Raw genomic sequence first — 19,025 nt, forward strand, 5'->3', positions numbered from 1 at the left:
ATCAGTTTGGGACATCTCATCCAGGTAGCATCAGTTAGGATCAAACTCTCACTGGACAGTGGCCTCCATCAGCTGTGATCATGTGGAGCCACTTGATAACAGACAGATATTCAGTCTGGTAATAGCTCAGTACATAAAAAGCACTGAGTCTACATATTCTTGAATAATTCAATACAAATATACTACTCCTGATGCAAAGAAAATCAAATTTAAAACATACCTCTGATTGCTGTATAAAGGGCAATGTCAGTCAATTTGATCCTGCGGGAACAGATTTATCAAAAAATATGAAATTATTTGTGTTACAGTCCTAATTGCTAATTATTCCAGTTAACAAGGACTTCACAATGAAATGCTTAATTGACTTTTTAAATACAAAATGTAAATATTTATCTGACTTACCAATACAATAGCCGCTTTCTGGTGAGTGAGTGATTTAGTCCTAGACGTGCACAAAACACATGAATATGAACTTTCGCCCCAAACAATCGGTCTCCTTCAAATTTTCTCACAACCCCCAAATTCTCCATCCCCTAGTCCAGTTTAGGTGGCTAGGCCGCGGATGCACCGGGACCTAGGACAACCCTATGGACCATAGACGCTGAAGAGACTCTGGAGGACGGGTCAACCACAGCCTGGAAGGATCCAATCTCTTAGACTTCCAAAATACCTAAGAAACCTTTAACTTACCTTTAGACCTACCTACTCTCGCTCTAGGGCTTCAGCCCAAAATTTCCCTATACAATTAGCCTCAGAATTGCTTGATTAACTATGTACCCAAACGCAACCTAACATTCACCTCCCTCCTACCTTAATACTTAACCCTAATATTTACCTTAATAATTTAAGTTAGTCTGGGACCTACCTTAACCTACAGTAATACCTACCTTACTTACCTTATTCTAAGACTTACCGCTGTACAAATACTTAACTCCAATATTGACCATAATAGTTAGCCTATTTACCGTTATCCTAATGCTTACCTCAATGCTACTTACTGTAGGAACAATTAGCACCTCAACAACTAATACCTATCTTCATAATACCTAACTTAAATACCGACCAATCTTAGCAACTCCTTATACTTACCTGGACCTACTTACCAGAAGAACTACAGTTACAACTCCAATCAATTGGCTACGGGACACACTCCGGGGCTCCATCAACCTCGGCAGGGCCTCCCTCGGGTTTGGATGTCTAGTGATAATGGCCGAAACATCCGATGATCCTGAGGTCCACTACAGAAGATGTGTCCTAAAAAAATAAACAGAAAATAAATACAAAAAGTAAATACTATCAGTTACAAGATCGATCCAAAACTGGAATCCAAATAGTACCTAAACACTTGATATAAAACTAGATCAACTAATTGTGAAGTGACCAAAACCTACCCAGATCTTAAACCATTGATAACTAAGATTCTTACAGGGAGATTCTAAGTCAGACCTTTTAGAAAATCCTGATAGGAAGAAAATAGTAAAGACACCAATCAAATGTTAGTGGATAGGAGTCGTGGGCTGCTGATGGACGTGCGTCGGCCGGTGCATTACCCTTGACTCCCCATTTCAACTGCTGAGTTGACGGACGAAGTAGGGGGAGTCATTGAGATATTTTCAATGTCCTTCCCTCCAGTACTACTGAGCAAATGCAGGGTTGCTATTAATCTACTGCAAAATCAATAGTGTCATGCTGAAATTCAGTTTGTTGGTGCTTTTATAAATACAGCATAAAACTGTTATTCTCTACTTTTACAGAAAAATACTGCTAAAAGCAGTTAGCAGCCAAGCTCCTCACTAACACAGGTACCACACAAACATTATACAAACATTTGTTTCTGCCAATAGACTGTAGACTTACATGCAAGTGATTTGACTTTAAAGAGTATTCAGTAGTTGTTGTTAATTAAAACTTACTATAGTCCTCACTGTTAGTAGACGGTTACACAATTGTGTGTTGAGTTGTACATTTTGCTCTTTATGGTACAAATCTGTAAGTATGCCACTTGTGAAAAGTGCAAATTAACAGTAATGCACATTACTATTAATTTACACTGCTTTTAGCAGAATTTTCACAAGTGGCATATTTACAGATTTTTATTGTAAACTGCAAAATGTATGACATACTACTCAACACACTATTGTGTAACTGACTACTAACATTGAGGACTATAGTGAGTTTCAATTAACAACAGCTACTAAATACCCTTGAAAGTCAAATCACTTGCATGTAAGTCTACAGACGGCCGAAGAAGCAACAGCAACAACAACAACAACAACCACCTGCAGGTGCCCCAGCCGTGGCCCCTTTGAGCCTTGCAGGCTCTCGGGGCACCCGTCGAGGCCCCTTCTCAGGTGCCCCAGCCATGGCCCCTTCGAGCCTTGCAACATTCAATTTTCCCATACCTGCGCTGATTTTCTCTCAAGCTTAATATTACCAGACCATTTCTGATTCAGACAAGACAGCTTATGAATTGACAGCTTTTCATGACAGAGCTTCACTGTTCTGTTCACAGTCCCTGACTAGTTCAAAGTCAATCTAACTCAACCGCAGCAGAATGGTCTCTTTCTCTTTAATCAACTGTGTGACAAATGCAATCCTTCAAGATCAGGCAAACAAGATAGCATTTTTCCTTGATGATGCTCAATGTTTGACAATTTCAGTGTTCAAAATTAATGGATGTATTAGTCTGCACAATCCACAGCAGAAAGAAGTAATCATCAGATAGAATACTATGTTTCGTTGTGCAAGCGCCAAATGCGGGTAGATTTTCCATTTGGCGAGTAAATATACCACATATCCACACACATTAATACTGCATAAAATACAAAATTATGAACCCTAGTGATTATTAAAATTATGTTTTTGTAAACCATTATCACATGATCTTATTTTTTGTACAGTATAAAACCAACATTTACCAGGGATTTACTGTAAATAGATTGAATAATCACATAAAATAAAAGCTTAAAGCTCTCAAGATACCATTAATGGGTGTCAAAGGAGGGTAATTTGAATGTAATGTTACATAATTTTTCTGTGTTTTACATCCAGAAATCTGTACTTTGATGGGGAGTTCTTGTGGATGGACTGGATAATCCTATGAATTTACCAAAGATTACTGTATGAAATTAAGTCTTCATTTAAATTAGGTAATTTTTTTTGTGCAGATTTAAACATTTGTTTAACATTCTAGCAATGTTTTATAATGAGATTTTCTTTTTAATTTACAATGGTTGGACTGTAAAACTGTAGACAATGTCCAAAGTAAATATCTGTATTTTTAAAATAAATCTCTGTAGAATAACTAAAGGTTTTTTACTGTTATTTGACAGTAAGTGTCAGTAATATGACAAAACTTAACAGCTTTTTTTCTGGATCTTTTAACTACATCTCACAGTTGCATGTGGATGGTTCAGTTGTCATCACATTAGGTCAGATAGATAGATAGATAGATAGATAGATAGATAGATAGATAGATAGATAGATAGATAGATAGATAGATAGATAGATAGATAGATAGACACACCAACAGTCTCCTACATGCCTCAGAAAAACCAATCAAGACAAAACACACCAATTAAAACTGCTGGAGGAGAGGGACTTTGCTCATTACCTTGCAAAGTTTTGGAACAAAACAGAGACCAAATTCATCAAACAAAAGTTTAGAATGTTATTTCTGCCCCGCCATTGTAATTTATCACATTTAGGGAAGCTGTCACGACTTAAGTGGATTGCCAGTAATTGTGGCTGGCCCACCTCTAAGCAGAACTGACTAAACCAGCTCATCAGGGACAGACTTGTGAAATGGAGGGTAGCGATCTTTTCATCCCTGAGCAGAGAATTGAAGGTGGCAAGCTCTCTTTCTCTTAACTCACCTGTCTTTTCTGTGCTGTGTTTTTCTTTATTCTCTGGCTCCCTGCCTTATTGCCTCACAGCTCTCTGGCCTGGATGTAAAAAAGATGTATTGCTATGAATTAGCTTGTTTTGAAAATGAGTCATTAAATGTAGATGAATCTCTCTAAATGCATCATTCCCATATGAATTCTGATAACCACCGCAATAAGAGCTGCAGCTCATAATGCTGCAGCATATTTCATTAAACAAGTAAAGGAGTAAATCCTCCAAATGGCTTTGTTTCACTTACAGATTCTTAAATGAGTGGTGTTCTGTGGACATGAACTGCATGTCTGCAGCCTCTCTGAAGTCTCACAGCTCTTTGTTGTCTATGCATTCATACAGACTCAAGATGTTTGCATAACTTTGAGGAAAATTAAGAATCCAAAGCACGTGGATCTCTTCACACAGCAGGTCGTCAGACAGGCAGCCGCAGTGCTGGGTTTGCCCTGAACAAGCCCTGTGATGAGGCGCGTCTAGGTGCCTATATTTAAAACAAACAGAGATACAGAGTGTCATTCAGTCCTGCTGTGGTGGTTATTACCTCTCAACTCTTATATGAAGCAGAGTTGTTAGCATGTTCTATATTTTAAATTTCACATAACCTATTAAAGTTATCTTCAAGTTTTCATCTAATATGTTAATGTTTTGTTCTTTTGAAGTGTATTTTTTAGAGCTGCTGAGAGGCTCTTCACCAAAACAGCCTGCTGTGGCTGGAAACAGAGTTTTATAAGTGCAGAGTTTTGTGGACTAAAAGCTCTGCTCTTATATAAGGAGATAATTCTCTGTGGGTTTGTCACTATGAACAACCCCTTTCACATCACACATAGTTACTTGATTAATTGTGATTATACAATATTAATAAATTATTCAAAGCGATATTGTTCCTGGTAATTTGAGGGTTTTAATAATTTGGAGACGATTTTATACACAATTACATGCAAATTACACTTCATTGAGTTTGAGGACTGATTTTTTATATTTTTCTAGAGTGAAGGTCAAAAAAATATAATATTTATATAATATAATATAAAAATAATTGTTTTAGACAAATTTAAACTTATATAAAATGTAATTTAAGGATTTGGTGTTAAGAAGACAAAAACTGAGAGAAAATATAACTGGTGAATTATGAATAATTTGGCATAGCACCGGGGAGATTTGCATGTAACCTCAACATTTCTAAAAGCCTGTCTAGGCACAGATCAACAGTATATATATGAATAGATGGATGGTACAGTGAAAGACAAAGAGGTGTCATGATGCTCAGTGTGATTCGGGGTTGTCTGTCTCTGGGAACTGTAAAAACTGCAAAGCCTGTCCACATACACAAACACACACACCCACCCACACACACATAGATGTTACCCCCCAGACCGCACCAGGTCATTTCATGCCAGGGGTCCACGACAATTTCTCAGAGCCAACAGATTTTTAAGAGAGATAGATGAACCCAAGTCTTATCAGACAAACAGATGTCCCGTGGAGAACTGTGGGTAATTACAGTGAGCCCACAACTCCCATCATTCCCCCTCTGTGTGTGTGTTTGTGTGTGTGTGTGAAAGGGAGGCTGAGGGGGAGGGAATATTTGGAACTGTCTTATGTTATGACAGATAAATCAATCCAAATAATCGATCCAGTATGATTCAATCGCATTAACTGAAAATTCTATCTTCCATTTTGTAAGCTGCTCAAGGATTGTCAACAGCCGGCATGGTAAAGGCTCACAATTTAGAGTAAAAGGGAGAAAGGGCAAGCAGAGAGAGAGAGACTGAGAGAGAATGGCTGGGCATGTTAGGGTTTGGGGTGAAACTGACTGAAGTTATTAATATATTATTAACAGGATTTTCATATTTAGGTTTCTTGGTTTGGAAGCATGACTCTCCTCCGGTGGTAATCGCTGACTGTCATGTATCTATCGTGTGTGCCTGGTGTGAATCAGTGCTGCAGCAGCCAGTACATCCTCTTCCTTTTCAAATGCTGAACTGTGTACAAGAACCCTGTCACTACTTTACCTTCCAACAAAGGTGAATGAAATGGCAAACGCTTCAGAGGAGGAATAAAATCAACAAGTCTTGAGGCTAGTGGGCGTTTAGTCCAACTGTAAACCAAACTGCAGCAGATGGCTTGAAAAGGACAAGATTCTACAAAGAACTTGAAGAGTTCTTCAACTTTGGAGTCCAATATTTGATCAACAATTTTTATGTGACAAATTAATTAGATTGAATTATATCAAATGTGTTATGCTACAGGATTTTGTATGGCATTTCCACAAAGTCGGGAAACTTGCAGAGACAGATTTTTTTTAATGAATTGTCTAAATTCATTTAGTCCTTAGTACGAGCCAAAAAGCCCCAAAACGCTGGATTTCCCATAATGCAATTCAATAGCATATTTCATTAGACCCCCTCTGTCTGATACTCCACAGTCCCAGTGTGTAACGCAGGCCTTCTGGTATAAATCTGTAGTCTCCAAGCCCAAGATGAGGTAACCGTAATTACATCACTATGACATCATCAGGGTTATTTTCTCAGATTTGGCCAAGTGCCACAGAGACATTATACAACTGTTTTAAATGTGTAAAATCAACCACAATTGTTAATTAATGAAGTTAATTTATAGAATATTCTGTAATGCCATGTAAGCATTTAACAGATGTTGCAGTAATAGTAATTACTAGTAATTACTAATTAATAGTAGAAAACCTGTTGAAATACAGCACCAACATTAAGTTGAGACATCTGTTGATGTCCACAGCTGCTACCTGCAGTGTTTGGAAATATTTCAGATGAAAACAGTTTGCATTGGTTGTGTAATGTGACTTTTTACTGTGTCATGACAAATGTTACCTCCTCCCCCAAGACACTGTTTGAATACAATTTGTCATCGTTTAAACAGTAGAAAAGACTATTTTCTCCTCACTGTAGGAGACTATTTAAGTCTACTCTCTGTGGGAGAACTCCTACAGAGAGTAGACTTAAATAGTACTTACTCCCAGTACTTTTTTGCCAGGTGGAAAAAGAAAGAGAAAAAAAAAATTAGTCCACGCCGTCAATTTGAATTTCAGTTTGCTGGTATGTTTTTTTGGAGTTAGTGTGGAGCAGTAATACCTGACTGCAGTTCTCTAAAGTGATTTAATTCCCTGATGTCATTACGCTGGCATCGAGTGTTGATTTGCTTTGTAGTGCTTTGTTCTTGTTCAGAGAGCTGTTTGTTCATCAGCTTTTCTGCAGCCAGTTTTAACAGAAATCTGTTTTCTTTGAGTTTGCGGATACGTGTGTGTGTGTGTGTGGCTTGTTGGGCTTTATGTAAGTTGTTACTAACAAAGTTGTACCAATTCCAGGTCTGAGCAAAGTTTGAAGAGAGAAAAGAAAATCAGCATGACTGGCTGCAGACCAGCTCTACTTCTTTCTTTGTACCATCATCCACCATCCAAGACTTCATATTGCGGGGGTGCTGTATAGTTTATACTGTATGTGGCAAATGCAGTGTGACTCTCAGCCACAGTGATATTCTAAAATAATCCCTGCTGTAGAATCAATAGAAAGATAGGTATAGCTTGGAAAATGATTATAATTTAAGCTTCACATGAAAATCCCATTGTACACTATATTATTAAGAATTACTCTCCCCTTTAAAAAAGGTAGATATGCAATTACATATATGGCTCTCTCTAGATCACACTGATAAAGAGACAAGGGTTGGCTTTCAGTGGACCCAATATACTTTGATTTACCTGCAGTCGTTTTAAAAGGGGTGCACAATATTCCCCCTAATGTGAATTGAAAAGCACTGGAGGAGAAAATCATTTCATCACTCTATCTATGATGGTGTCAGCAGAGGGAACGAGAATTGACTAAAATGTGTGTGTGTGTGTGTGTGTGTGTGTGTGTGTGTATCATTTTCAGTGGATCCACAGAGGATAAATGATTACCTCTGTTAAAATGGAGCTTTGAGCTGAAGAGACGGTGTGATGTTGTGATATTGAAGGCCCGGTGTGAATCCTATCGACCACAGTGCATCACCACCCGCACAGCCTGTATTCATATAGACCCTCTAGCTATACCCTGAGTGCACAGTGTCACAGAAACACCCTCTTAATATTGAGCTGTACTGCCTTATGCACAATTTGTGTTTCAAGTGCTTTGAGACTTCCTTAGCATTTCCCCTGTCAGAATGGTAGACTTAGGGAAAATTTCCATCATTTTGTAACCCCGGTCTTATTTTTTTTTTATATGGGTGCAGCAACATCACTAGAATATTACTGTCATGAAGGCAGCCTCATTGCCGTTTGTTCAGTTGCAAATGTAATGTGTTAAATGATACATGGACTTAACAAAGATATAAAAAGGTTCTACATTTTAAATATATGTGATGTCCTGCAGGGCAAAGAGCAGGATTGTTGGAGAAATTGTGAACAATCTGATCCACCTTTCTACCTGTTGAAGAGAAAACAAATGCAAACTTTAAAATTATTATCTACCAGTTCATTGTCCATTTGATCTTGCAACCATAGTTGTGCATGCACAATTGTTTTCTATGCAATGAAATTGGAATTTCTTTATTCAGTATATATACAATATATACTTCCCACATCAACAAAACAAACACCCACAATCTTAACGACAAAGCAAAACAAGACAGGAAGACAAAACAAAACAAATAAAACAAAAAAACAAAACAAAACATAACATACCACAGCAACACAATTGGAAATTGGAATTTCTGGTGTTCCTACCTTTGATTTCACCTCCAAGAAAGTGGAGCCAAAAGTTGATCGTGGGCTCATTCTGAGTGGTTTGCAAGCATTTGGATCAACTTTGTCATCAAAATAAAATTACTTTGAAATGTAGCTAGTTTCCAGAACAACACTTTCATTTTGAAGTAATATTTCCCAATACCTAACAAGTTAGCTAGTGAGTTAGTCAGCTAGTTAGTCAGCTAGTTAGCAGCAATACCCCATGCAAGTTTTCAGTACCAGTAACCTATTGATATCGACTTTTATGGGTCATGTGACCCTCACCTTGCATGACCGTTGACTGTAGTGGTCTTTCCAGAGATGGAGAAGAAGTTTTCTCCACAACAGGCTGACCAAAGTGACACAGAATATATTCAGCTTGGTTTTACCAACACTGAACACAAAATGGAAAGAAAAAGGTTTTATGCAGTGAAGTACTGGCCTGGCTTGAAACCTAACTCAATAATAACTTTTCTTCTCTTTATTGTTTTCAACACTACAGCTGTTGTATTTCCCTGTTCTTTGTTTTTGGTGTATTTACATTTTATGCTGTAAAGATAGTTTTAGTTGTAGGACCTAGTGTAAAAATTGTTTTGACGAAGGCTGACTTAGTTGTAACTGCTGTTGCAATGCTTTTTTAATGTTCTTCAAATGTTTTTAATCCCTAATTTCTCTCTTGCTGTAATGCTTCTTAATCATTGAGCTTTAAGCCTCAGTTAGTTTTCATTTTGTGAAGGGGCAGTAATGGTTAGGTCTCTCATCACAACAAGAAGGTTGAGTTTGAATCCACTGACAGCTGGAATGGATGGATGGGAATATACGGTCACTGGTTTAGATACCGCAAAGATCAATGAAAACATTTCTATTTATCTCTTATGTTGATGATATTGGAGATGAATTGCTCTCCAGGAACTGGGACATGAGTGAGTGTGTATCTGCATCGGGGAACACGGACAGCACATGCGCTGTCTTTTCTGTCATGCCAGCCAGGTTTCACTTGCGACCTCATGATCTCTACTTTTGGTGAAGGCTCTAGTGGTCACACAGTACTAGAAGTCTATTGAAATTCACCAAAATACTTTAGCAGGTCAGCAAACATTGCACTGACCCGCATTATTATAAAGATAGAGGCCATTCTCTTCTTTTCTGTGCTTCATGAAGACCATCTACATGGCTTCTCATTTGCACTATAGCAAGGTCACATCCCACATCCCCTGTAAACATGAAATCCAGTTAAACATTGAAATAGTGCCACTTAGACATCCACATAAACACTTTTGCATGCTGGGTTATGGTTTGACAGTTTAAAGCTGCAAATTTTGGACATATTGGACTATTTTAAGGCTGTTTATAATGGAACATTCATAAATACAATCTACAATGACAACGGCAAGTATGATATCAAATATATATATATATATATATATATAATAACACCCACATTGTCAAAAATTGCAATTTTCTTTAAATGTTGCACTTCAGCAGAGCTCATCAACTGTTGATTACAAAAATTAGATTCAAAAATAGACTTCTTTAAACACATTTAAAAATATCAGTGGAAGAGGTGAGAGACATGTATGTCTAATTAAAACTAATTTAACTGAATTTAGACCAGCGCATCGATTGCATGTATGAGCATGCTCACACACAGAAGCAGCAATATCTATAAATCTATCTTGTTATACTGTAGACGCAGGAGAGGATGCCATAAAGTCCATATCTTAAGTCTGCACTGTCATCAGAAAAGTGCTTTAGGTGATGATCATTTCGAAAGGTTCAGTGACCAAACAAGATGCTCTATGTATCTCTCTACTGATGTTACTATAGCAACCCAGTCCACTGCAGAGTGTGCATGTGCATCTTTATGTCTTTGTAGTAGTGTGAGTGTATGTATTTTATGTGCCTCTCTGTCTATGTAGGCCTACATAGGATCATACAACACTGTATGTGCACTTTGGTGTGTGTGTGTGTGTGTGTGTGTGTGTGTGGTTATAGCCATCCTGAATCCTGGTGCTTCTGTTGGAGCTGCTGTTCGAATGAACACCTCTCAGCTGTCACAACAGCAAGGAGTATGGCATTTAGGGTGTGTGAAGGTGTGGGCATCATGCTGATGCTGTATTGGTGCTGCAGAATCCTTTCTACTCGGTGAGGAAGAAAAAGTGGGGGAGGAACAAACATAGTGGGGAGGGGGGAAGTGTACAGGAGAGATAATAGAGGTATACAGCTGAAAAGCACCAGCTTCCCTTTCCTTTCTGTTTGTAGAAAGATATTTCCAGTTCATTTCTTCATAGACTTTTCAGAAAATTCAATAATCCCTTCAGAATGTACTGAGTAGCAGAGCAAATGTAAATATGGTGTAACTGGTGTAAGAATTAAAAAAAACAAAAAAAAACCCAGAAAAAAAGTATAATATCAAGGAAAGTAAACACACTATTAAAATGTACTGATCTGGTGAGTTACTTTTCCAATGCAAGACATGACCATTAGAGTGTGGTAACATTAGTAACACACACACACATACACACACACACACACACACACACACACACAGTGCGTGTTGCTATATGCGAGTTAAATGAATTGTTGTTGATAAATCAGAGGTCTCCTGCATCACACTGTCTGAAAATGTCTCAAGTCTTTGTCCTTTAAATTTTGCAACTACACTTCAAAATGCTGTACTGTGACTTTGTTGTAGTAATGGGGGTACATACGAATTCATATCTAATTCCACTAATAGTAAAACCATTTACTGACAAAACCCAGTCCTGTTATATTAAATCTGCAACTTTACACATCTAGCTACAAGGTTCAGCAGTGCATTTTTGCACATTTTCCCCCTGATTGATTTCATGAGATTAAATAATTTGTAAGAAACAAGAATTTGTCGACACTCAAGATTATATACAACATTTTTGGACCTTTAAAAGTCTTCCTTGATTTTTGCCAGTTAGCATTTGGAAGGAAGATGCCATCCATCAGTTTCTCTCTAAGTGAATTCAATTTCTGAATCTCTAAGAAGAACAAGCTGCTAAATAATTACCATCAGAGTAAGTGATGGTTTATTTCAGTCTTTTGTGCAATCAGAATGAAAACAGTCTGGCCTGTTCAAAATGACACTGTGCACTGACATGAGGTGGTGTAATCCCTTGATTACCTTTTCAGTTTAGAACAACTACTTTCTTTGATTCTGTCTCTGGCCACACTTGGCCTGCTCTGTGTCATTTTCCTGGAAAATCTAAATCATGGTGAGTAAAAGCACTGTTTGTCTGTTAGTGATACAACCTCCTCCGACCACAAGAATCACTGAACATCTTGAAAGTTAAAATGCTTCAAACAATAATGGCTTCCAATACTAATTTGGTTTATTGATTTGAAATACCTAAAATACAGTCAATGCCTGGGTGTCCTTGTCATACAAAGATGTATCTCATTTCAAAGTTGCAGAATGATCATGTCAGATACATACAGTACAGCTCAGGTAGCTCAGGTAGAGATGGAGACACAAGCAGACAGAACAGGCTGGATGACAAAGACAGAGACAAGTGGTTTGACATTTGTGTGTACAAGAATGATCTCTGCTGTAATTGCTTTCTCACTTGTGCATGTAGAACAGGTTTCCTCACGCTGGACTCAGTTTAATAAATAATAATACATTTAATTTGTACCGCACTGTTCATTCATAATGACACAGCTACAGTATTAATAACATAAAATACACAACATAAAGAAAATAGTAATAAGAGTTAAGATGAAAAAGCCTTCCTGAATAGAAAGGTTTTGTTTTTTTTTGTTTTTTAAAGAGACTATGCCTGTTTTGCCCTCAGATGGTTAGGAAGGCTGTTCCACAAGCGTAGTGCAGCAGAGCAGAAGGCTCGACCCCCTATGGTGCAGAGCTTAGTACTGGGGACCCAGAGGAGCAAGCTGTTGGCAGATCCGAGAGTGCAGGTGGAGATCAGTCCTTGTAGGTAGGGAGGCACATGTGCATTGATGGATTTGTATGTGAATAGCAAGACTCTGTAGTCAATGCTGAGGGAGACAGGGAGCCAGTGCAATGAAAACATAATTGGTGTTATATGTTTGTGTTTTTGCACTCTCATTGGGATCTCTGCAGTGTTGTTCTGAATGTACTGGAGCTTCTTGATGCTCCTGCCAGGGATCCCTGTGAAGAGTGCATTGCAGTGGTCCAGTCTTGAGGAGATAAAGGCATAGACAAGTTTCTCTGCATCTAACAGGGTTAGAGAGGCGTGGAGTTTAGAGATATTTTTGAGATGGTAGGAAGAGGTTTTGCATATGGTCATCAAAAGTCAGCTGAGGGTCAAACCTAACACCCAGATTAGTGACTGTGGAGGAAAGGAGGATGTCCTGGCTGTCAAAGGTGAGATGAGGTATGGGGGATTGTTGATTCTGGCACGCCTATTAGGAGAGTTATGGTAAATGAGACACACAGTCATGGAGTATGGAGGTTTACATTTTAGAGCAAGACATTCAATAGATGAAAGATCAGGCATTAACAGGGGAGAGCGTTTCAGTTCAGCCAGGTTTATAAAGTCATCCATCACTCTCTGTGTCATCACTCAGTTTGTAGCACATATTACATTTTAAAATGAGCATGTGGTGAATGCACATTATGTTTTGATGGCTACAATTTCCTCCTTTTATGCCTCAGGATGAATACCCAAGAGTGTATGTGTGTCGGCAGTTTATTTACTTGTACTACAGTATAAGCTGAATTCACACTGTGACGGGTTTACTCAGTTCCGGCTGACTGTGGTCAGTGCTAAGGGCCAAGATGGTGTCTATAGAGTGAAATGTAGCTGGAAAGTTAACAGGCTAATCATGTCTCTTTGCTGCTTTGATATTGCCTTTCATATCATTGCATCATTTCTGATGAGGCTAGCTAGAAAGTGCTTAAAAGTAAATCAAATGTCATCATAGCTTTTGATCCAGTGAAACGTTCTCATCTCTAAACTTTCCAACTTTAACTTTATTTTTGCTGCACTGGAATCTGACTGACATGACTTCATATTTATCTGCAGAATGCAGCATGTTAAAGTAAATAAGAGTATCCAGTATGGTGAAGAGCAGTGTGGGCACAACACAAGGTTAGGCCTTTTAATTACTTAGCTTATAGACACTGTTCCATACCAGGGTGCTTACAGCTTACAGCTGAGAGAAGATCATGTCGTCATCCACTGTGTCTCACTTTAAAGTTGCACTAATCAACATTTTTATATGAACAATGTTTCAAATGGCTGTTGTAATGTGAAATATGTTGCTCATAGTGATGAACCCACACAGGTGTATCACCTGACTATGCAGCTCCCCTCAGCATTTTAGCCTCTCTCAGCTCTTCTTCTTATTGCTTGGAACTTTGCTTCTTTGTTTAACTCTCACCATTCTCATCAGTGTTGTTGCTAGTTCAGATCATAGACTGTAAAAATTATGGACGTAGTCACTGTGACATCACCCATTGGTTTGCAAACTGTGGTTCTGAAGCCTCAAGTTTAGCCATCTTGGATTTGACTGTCATCATGTTTGATTTTTGGAGCCAGAAGTGACCATATTTGGACGAGGGGGTTGAGCTGACCATAGTGCTAGCTGGTAGTTTGGTTAGCATGGTACATTTACAATCTATGGTTAACAGTGATAATGCTAATGCTAACGCTAATTTCCGCTAGCAAACAGGCCTAAAACCATTAAAACAAAATGTACTCACCAGAAAAAACAGCCAAACACTGAACAAGACTTTTTTAGGTGACTAAAATGTTACAATTAACTCTCATGAACTGGAAACACACTGTGAAATAGCAGCAGCTACACCTATACTCTGGGGTTACGCCATGGTTATGTTACATAATCAACGTTGTCACCGTGATAGCGACTTGTCAATCACAATATAGCCATGCCCTAAAGTATACGGTGCTTTATCATCTATTTTACTCTAAATGGGACCATAATTTACAAAATGAACATCATGCTCTATTGAAGAAGACTTGAAACTAGTGATTGAGATCATAAACTCATTAGAAAAGTATTTACTGAGGTAATAAATCAAGTGAGAAGAAGGGTCATTTTCTCATAGACTTCCATATAATTGGACTTCTTTTTGCAGCCAATGGAGTTGCCCCCTACTGGCCATTAGAGAGAATGCAGGTTTAAGGCACTTCCGCATTGGCTTCACTTTTCAGGCCGGGAGCTACCACTTGGTTCAGATAAACTCACTATATGCTACCTGCCCAGAAACCAAGCAGCAGACAGACAGAGATAGCAACTAGCTAGTGAACACAGTAGAGCCTTTAACCCACTAAAGAGCCAGATATTCCCTCAGGAGTTAGTGAAGACAAAAACAGAGCTTTCAGGAGAGTGAATATTGGATTTGCGTTAGTCAGGTGGCCAGGAACATGAACACAAATGTTGCCCAATATCTGCTGGATGTATAGGCATTTGTTTGCTAACACATTAGCCATATTGACTTTATAATGTGATTATATGTCAAATTTTAGCTGCCCCAAATTGGCCAAAAATCAATGTTAATACTTTAAATGATGGCAAAAGTTTGATTCTATCTGACACCCACTTAATGTTGACATTCTCATCTAGGGGGAAAGGGCTGTAATACAAATATCCTGGCATTATCGTTGACTCAAACTTTTATTTTAAGCTATTTTTGAATCCGATCCAGTTTTTGTTGAGATTTTTCAGTCTGGAATCTCGAGTGGTGCACAGACCAACATTGCCACCGCTAGAGTGTGCTTAATAGCTAATAAATAAGTACACTGAACATCCTCACATGGTCAAGCTTCCTTGCTCTCAGTGTGAACACAGGCAGCAGAGCAGTGACTCAGCCATTGCCATGGGACAAGCTTCCTGTGCATCCTCATCTTTAAAGCTTTCCAAAGCTTATTGGCTCTGCCTAGACTCAGATAACAACGGACGGGGTCAATTGTTGATCTGCGGAATACACAATCATCTTGTCAGATAAGAACATGAACTCATTGTTACAGTTCAGTAATTATATACAGCATGCTAATGCACACTCCACAGCAAGGGAGGTGACAATAGGTAATTTTGTTATACATGAAATTCCAGGAAAATAATTTGATCAAACAAACCTGCAATAAATCATAATTTTATGAAACTCATTCTTTTCAGGATTTTCCATTTCTGTGCCTAATTACAGTCTCATCAGTGCAATAATCACACACTGCAAAAACAGCGCTGTTGTATGATATCCTATGTTGTCTTGTCATGTATGTTGTATCATAAGGTCCCTGTAGCAGTTTCACAGCTCCATAAATAGAAGCAGCTCTTGGCAGGTACAGTAAAGCAGGCAGGAGGCTGCTGCATGCAGACTGAAGCAAAGAGAACTGTGACAGAGCCAGAGAGAGTACTGGTGTAGATTTTTTTGGCTATTTTAGGGGGGATTTTAGTTTGTAAATTAGCCAGTTTGAATACTGTTGGTGGCTTGAAAAGCTGGTGGAGAGGTGAGGGGTGTTGGGATCTTGTTTTTTTCCTGACAAATTAGCAAGGGCTGTCCAATGGCTACGTATGGATTTTAGGGAAGTTGTGAGAGAAAGAATAGATGGATTGAGGATATATTCAGTAGTTTTCACTTCACTCGCTTTCTACACATAATTTGACAATGGCTGAATTAGTGACTATTTTTGAGGAACTAATTTAGAAAGACAGCTGTTAGATTTATTTAATCATCATTAAATGTTCAGTTAGTGGGGATTTACTCACTGATGGTTCCTATTTTAGTGACACTAAAAATAACCATAATCACCAAAAATAGCAATACATATCATAAAGGCTTCTTTCCTTAAAAGCCAAAGTCAAAGCTGGAAGAGCATACTGCTTTATTTGATTGTTCATTTAACAGGGACAATGCACAATACATTTATCGTACCAGATATAGTTGAAAGCCCATTTCCATCTGTAGTCCCTGGGCCATGTGGAGCCATTGTCACCCAGCACACACACACAAACCACATATACAGTACATGCCATCTTCTCCCTCATCCATCCTAATACTTGTCAGACAAGCTCTATACCTCTATGTTTGTGTCAACTGTGGGTGAGCTGAGGTGGTAAATGATGACATAATGTATCAACAGCCCCAGCCCACATGATAAACGAGCTGTTGCAGGAACACAAAGCTGCTGTCAAAAGAGAAACTTATTCATTCAAATTCAGTCAACTTTCACCACCAAAGTAAAAACAGATAGCTGGCTCTATCAACACAATGCATTTTATGACATGAAAATGCTGTGACCATTATGAAGACACAGTAGTAGTGGTGACAACAGATAAAACTGTAAATTACAATGTGGATGTCATTCCAACCTGTAGCCTCATGGACTCTGCTTTGTGCATTATAGAAGGTTTTATGATAGTCAAATCTGACAATTTGGCTGAATCCAAATGATAATGTAAGAGAAAATAATAATAATGATGTTGAACACGTCATGGTACATATGACAAAAGTCTGTATGGGCTCAGTCCAAAAAATCTGGAGGTTTGGATTCAGCCTTTATCTTCACTCCCAGGATTATCAACTTTGCTAGTTTCTAATACTTGTTTTTAATTTTTATCAAGTTCAGTATCTAACTGTGGTGTATTAGCATGCTAACATTCATTAATGAACCCTAAACACAAAATATAGCTGAGGCTGTTGGAAATGTCATTAGTTTTGCAGGTATTTGGTCAAAAAAACAAAGTCAGAGGATCGCCAAAGTTACCAAGTCATAAAAATTACAATCATCCTGTGGGGAACAAACGGTCTGTACTGTATGTCATGGCAATCTCTGCAACAGATGTCGAGGTATTTCACTAAAAAAACACACATGTGAAACTCGGGGGATCACCGTGGTCATTAGGCTTCATCCCTTGGGCTCCATGGATATCTGTACCAGATTTGTGGTAGAACAACCAACTGACCACCAGACTGATATTGCCACACCTAGAGCCACATTGCTAACCCGGCTAAAAATCTTTACAATTAGTTACATGCATTTCGGTATACTGAGCTCACTCTTTCAAACCTCTTCAGACAGTTCTCTTTACCAACACACAGCTCAGCCCAACAGTTAATTTCACATCTAAAATGAACTAATGAGGCCAAAACACTTTGTAGACACCTCAGGATCAACTCTATCTAGCACCATAACACTGACAACAAACGTGTATATATTCACCATACATACATTTGTAAGATAGCAACAGATACAGACATATTGCAGTGCTAGTCAATCCTGACTTCTGCATTTGGACATGAGTTCACATCCACACCTTATGTCTTTCTTATGTCCTTATGTCCTCTCTTGCCCCCTTTCCTCACCTGGCACAAGTCTTTCATAGAGGTCATCCGGGAATTAATTGAGGCTGTCAGTGTTGCATTGCCCAATTAGTGGCTTATTTTTCTAATTTCTTTTTAGATTTTAGGTGTAGAGGTAACAAATTATAGTCTCATTTACAGTTCACAGCTCTTTCTGTTGTGTTAGGTTTTGAATGTAAATTACAGCATTTGTAAACATGTGCAAATTGGACCGTAAATATAGACCTTTGGTTTTGGTATTGGTAAGCAATTAAAAGTTATCCACTGTTTAGTCATCATAATCATCATCCTGACTCATAATTATGAGTCAGAAAATCAGACTCCTATGTCACTTTAAGTCTTGCATTAGCTTCATCCTCAAACTGTCTTTCAGCAGCCAATGTATCATTATGTAAATCCATAACACAACACAATATCTTGTGCAGTCACTCTGCAGTCCTCTAACACACCCGGCAGCCTGGTCCAGGGATGCAGGGTGTGAACTGAAAAGTGGCATCATGCTGACAGGGGCCAAATGTAAGGCACTAGAAAAAAGCTGAGGATTTTCACCTCATCAGAGCTACAGTAAACCGGACAATATGTAAAGTGTAACCTCACAGTAATAAGTGGCATGGATTATTCTGATCCGTGTGAATAAGGTCTAATGTTCAATATGAAAAAGTTGTTGGTTCAATCACAAGTATATTCTCAGGTGTTGGTCTGTTTATTTCTCTCATTTCATTGACCACTATTTTTAAAGTTCTGTAACACAAGGAGCCTTCACAACATTATCACCAGCACCAACAAAAGCTATTTCACTGTGTTCATAACCTTTCTTTGAATCTTCTCCCAGAAATAAAATGAAGGAATTTCATGACAATTGGTTGCTAAAGACAAACATCAAACGCTGTATGAATTAAATTATTCCAAAACAAAATTCCAATTACCGTCCCTGAATTTACCTAACCTTGATATAAACCATTCCCCCTGTCCTCATATCTTGTTTTCCTTCTCTTCCTCCTTTGTTTGTAAGTGTATCAACTTTAATTCTCTTTGGTATGGTGACTTTTGGCAGAA

General features: G+C 38.3%; 1 long non-coding RNA gene across 2 annotated transcripts; it reads right to left on the reverse strand.

Annotated features, from left to right (window-relative positions):
- Positions 1-130: 130 nt before the first annotated feature.
- Positions 131-4,401, reverse strand: LOC137185321 (uncharacterized). 2 transcript variants are annotated; one of them, XR_010928830.1, is made up of 4 exons: positions 4,145-4,401; positions 3,876-3,944; positions 403-1,254; positions 131-261 (listed from the first exon to the last, which is right to left on the reverse strand). It is a non-coding gene; the product is annotated as an uncharacterized lncRNA (long non-coding RNA). The 2 variants fall into 2 exon arrangements; XR_010928829.1 differs by having other exon boundaries at positions 131-1,254.
- Positions 4,402-19,025: the final 14,624 nt, after the last annotated feature.

This window comes from Thunnus thynnus, chromosome 6 (genome assembly GCF_963924715.1).
Source record: "Thunnus thynnus chromosome 6, fThuThy2.1, whole genome shotgun sequence".
In the NCBI taxonomy this organism is placed as follows: Eukaryota; Metazoa; Chordata; class Actinopteri; order Scombriformes; family Scombridae; genus Thunnus; species Thunnus thynnus.